The following is a 4,545-nucleotide window of genomic DNA, read 5'->3' as shown; positions in this document are numbered from 1 at the left end:
CACACAGGTTACTATATCTAATATTGCATCCATTGTGCATCTATGTTTTCTAAAACCTACTAAGTAGTTGGACAGCACATTCGTTTCATTACACCACCATTGAAGTCGCGCGTCAATCATTTTCTCCATTACTTTGCATAAACAACTTGTCAAACTAGCAGGGCGGAAGGATTCAAGGCACAAGGGCGTCTTACCAGGTTTTAAAATTGGTATGATTCGAGCGACTTTCCAAGAATCAGGTACAGTTTCCTCTATCCATAAGTTATTATAGATGTCTAAGAGAGCATTTGTACCTGTCGGTCCGAGGTTTCTTAGCATATTGTACGTAATGCCGTCCGGCCCAGCAGCGGACTTTTGGCGACATGATGCAATTGCACATTGAAGCTCGCTTAATGTGAAAGTATGATCTAATTGAGGATGTTGGGCCCAGTAGCAAGCAGTAATTTTGCGCTTAGCCAACACTGCTGAAATATCAAATTCTCCACATTGCGATGAAAAAGCAGGTCTGGAAATAAGCTCACAAAATTCATCTGCAACTATTATTTCACACGTGTCCCGTGCTACAGCGAGAGCACGAAATGGGAAGCTCTGTGTTACAGGCCCGCTTAAAGAACGAATTACTAGAAAAATTCGTGGGACAGCCGTGTGAGGGGACAGCGTGCCGCAGAAGTCGCGCCAGCGCCGTTTGCCTAGATTTTCCATTCGTCTGCGCATTACATTGTGTATTTTCTGAGCATTTCTGTATGCTTCTAAACTTCCGCTCCGTCGGTAAGCTCTTTCGGATCGGCGTCGGATGGCTCTTAGGTGTTCATATTCTCCGTCAACTGCAGCATAATCTTTCGGAATTGGGACCTGCCTTGTGCATATGTTCATATTGTCCTGCAAAAATTCTGTAAATTTTTCCACTGTTGCATGTTGATTAATTTGATCCGTTAGGCGGTACCGAAAAGCTTGCCAGTTGGTTAGTCTGCTGTAACGCCTGATATCACAGTGCATGCTAGGGTGGTTAACAAGGATGGGAAAATGATCACTTCCGCGCGTTTCTATATCTGTTGTCCATCCCACACCGTTCACTAGATCATGTGAACACAGGGTAACATCTATGCAGCTCGAGTAATTATATCCACGAAGGAATGTTGGCGACCCATCGTTTAAAACAGTCAAGTTGCATTTATCTATGGCGCACTCTATAACGTTACCCCGTGCATCACAATGATCACTGCCCCAGATGATGTTGTGTGCATTGAAGTCGCCACATATAAATACATTAGAATGAGCTATCTTGAAGATATCCACTAGCGCTTCTACTGAAATCCGGTTTGAAGGTTGTAGATATAGATTAATCACTGTTATACAGAGCTTGCCAAAGGATACTTTACATGCGATGAATTCCGGGAAGTCTGAATCACTGGACTGAATTTGATAAGATGGTAGGTCCTTTCTGACGCACAGGAGCACTCTGCTCACAGCACCTTGACGAGAAGTCTTGTATATCACATAATTTGAGAGGCGAAAGTCGTCATTGATTCCCGCCTCTTGATTACAAAGTATTGGGAAGTTGTATTGAATAAGGAGTTTACGAAAGTCAGCACACTTCCTTCGAAGACTGTTGGCATTCCACTGAAATATGGAGACATTTTTATAGTGGTTATTCATGTAGTGCCTGCCGCAGTTTGGGCCCGGATTGTTGACACAATAGTGCTTCTAGAGGCAACAAGGCTTTCACTTCTGGTAGGTTGTTTGCTTCCGGCAGAGCAGATAGGATTGCCTTAAGAGCTGCGAAAAGCATTGGCAAAATCAGTTGTGTCACCGATGCTGTGGTATGCTCGCTATTATCTGGTGTTACTTCTGCAGTAGATGAGTAAGGTCGCTGAGAGGAATGTGTGCGAGTACTGGAGCTTGCTTGTGTATTACTTTCTGCCTGTTGTCGTCTGGGTTTCCGTAGCACTGATGCATAAGACTGGGAACTTGACTGTGATCTTCTTAATTGGTCTCTTGATTGCACTGTTGGTTGTTCTCTAGAGGAGGAATAGCTTGTTGGTGCTCTTGGCTGTGGTGGTTCCGGTGCCCGCTGAGGTGGGTGATCTGGCACTGGATGAACAATCTCAAGGTTTGGGGCGGGTTCATTGCGTCGCGGTTGTCTTCCATGGATGAGTTCATGTCGACGCATTTGTGCCGCTGCTTTTTTCTGAGGACAGCCTGAGAAGGAGGCGGCATGGTTCCCCGCACAGTTTGCACATTTAGGTTGAAGAACTGACTTGCACTCCTTGTGGTGATGATCTTCTGAGCAGATTTTGCATCGACGTGTGCTACGGCAGGTTTTCGCCATGTGCCCAAATCTCTGGCAATTATAGCAGCGAAGTGCTGGTCCTAGGTATTCCTCGACAGGGTGACTGGTGAAACCCAAGTAAATTCTTCCTGGAATAGGGCGATCGTCTCTGAAAGTCAGAATTACCGTGTGAAGTGGATGTGACTGTACCGCTCCATCTTCTTGGCGGGAATACCTTATCTGCCTGCGTGCCGATATAACTCCTGCGTCTTTCAAGAAGTCTAGGAGTTGTTCATTTGTATACTGCAGAGGCACATGCTTGACTTTGCCAACGTTTCGCGTGTATGACTCTGGGATGAAGGGCTTGACTTCCAAGCCGCCTACACTTGAGAGCATCAAAAGGCGTTTCGCCGACGCTAAGGAAGCAACGCTGACACTGAAGCTCCCATCTCTGTTGGTCCTGAAAGACTGTACTTTTTCTTTGGCAGCGGAAACTATTTCGGCAGACACTCGGTTTGGATTTACTTGCCAAAAAGTAGTACCTTCACTTGGGCGAAAGACAACCGGAATGCCTTCGGCTCGCTTTTTCTTGTACGTGACCAAAGTAAATGGTGCGTCTTCACCCATTTCTTCTGCATCACTTGACTCATAATTCGATGTTGTGTCATCGTACTTGTCTTCTAGGCGAGGCTTCTTGCTCTCGAATTCACCGTCAGACATTATTCCTGATTTCGCTGAAGTTGATTCCGAGTTGTGGAGAACCAAACGTGCCGGCTTTATGAAGCTTTGTGACGCTTGCAAGGCCCCAGGCTTTTCATTACGGCCCGTAGCATCATTCATGTGGCTTGTTACGTTTGGACGAGCATAAGGCTCGTGACGATGTTCTCGGCTTCCGACCACCGTAGCGGCAGGGTAATAGCCAGGTTCTCAAAAAGGAAATGTCGTACCTGTAAGGCGCCTGGCTCGTTGAACCTTCGCCCGACGTCTTGTTGATCAATCGTCGTCAATGGTAGCCGTAAATGTCCAAAAAACCAGAAAACTCAGAGCACCGCACAAAAACAGCGACCGAACAGATACACTTCTTCTTCTTCTTTCTCACACTAGCGCGTTGTTCGGCAGGCTATCGGTACATGCAACATCAGTCAAAAGGGCCACCAACCCACAATATCGCAATGTTTTGACAGCGAGACGTATGCATACCCGAAACTGCTTGCCAGGTTACTTGTGCCACGTCGCGACGTAACATAATCCAGCTGATGATTCACTTGGCACATTTGTGAGCTTTGAAAACTTCGAGCCACCCGCACCAATGAAACTTGCGAAAACGATTCCAAAATTGTTGCAGGCCGGTCTTGTTGGCACGACGATTAAACTATCGCAAACTGCGCGACAAGAAAAAGAGACGTCGCGACAAACCGCACCACAATCTTAAACAGACACGGACAATCGCTGTTTGTCCATGTCTGTCAGCGTTCCTTTCTTTTATTAATTTATTTATTTATTTATTTATTTATTTATTTATTTATTTATTTATTTCACGTACTTTCAAGGCCCGAAGGCGTTACAGAAAGGAGTGGAGTCAAAACAAGAAGTAATGCAGTAAAAAAATAAAAATAAAAAATACAAACAAGTATTAACAAAAAATTTACAAAAGATATTAACAAAAGGCATTCTGAACGGCGGTTTTGAAGTTAGTAGGGTCGGTGATGAGTGCGATTGAGGCGGGAAGGCGATTCCAGTCCGTGCTTGTCCTGGGGATGAATGAGTCACTGTACCGGTTAGTACGGCACAATGGCACCCCGATTTTAAGGCTGTGGTCAGTGCGGGCAGAAATATATGACGGAGGGGTAAGAAGGGTCTCTTTTAAAAGGGGGTTCAAGTGAAAAACTTTGTGAAAAAGGGAGAGACGGGAAGATTTGCGGCGTGACGAAAGATCAGGTAAGTTAAGAGTTCGTTTCATTGAAGAAATACTTGCATAGCGAGAATAATTAGATAATATAAAGCGTGCACTGCGGTTTTGAATACTTTCAAGAGAAGAAACTAATGACGACTGAGTCGGATCCCAAATGGCTGAAGCATATTCCAATTTGGAGCGAACTAAAGTTTTATAAAGAGTTAGCTTCAGGGAAGAAGGGGCAGAGCTAAAATTACGGCGTAAGTAACCAAGCATGCTATTAGCGTTTTTAGTAACATAGTCAATATGCGAGTGCCAAGAAAGGTTATTTGATATGTGAAGGCCGAGATACTTGTAAGAGCTAACTGACGTCACAGGTGCA

Source organism: Dermacentor albipictus, unplaced genomic scaffold, assembly GCF_038994185.2.
Source record: "Dermacentor albipictus isolate Rhodes 1998 colony unplaced genomic scaffold, USDA_Dalb.pri_finalv2 scaffold_242, whole genome shotgun sequence".
NCBI classification, from domain to species: domain Eukaryota; kingdom Metazoa; phylum Arthropoda; class Arachnida; order Ixodida; family Ixodidae; genus Dermacentor; species Dermacentor albipictus.
The sequence above is the reverse complement of the archived record's forward strand: the minus strand, read 5'-3'. Positions refer to the sequence as shown.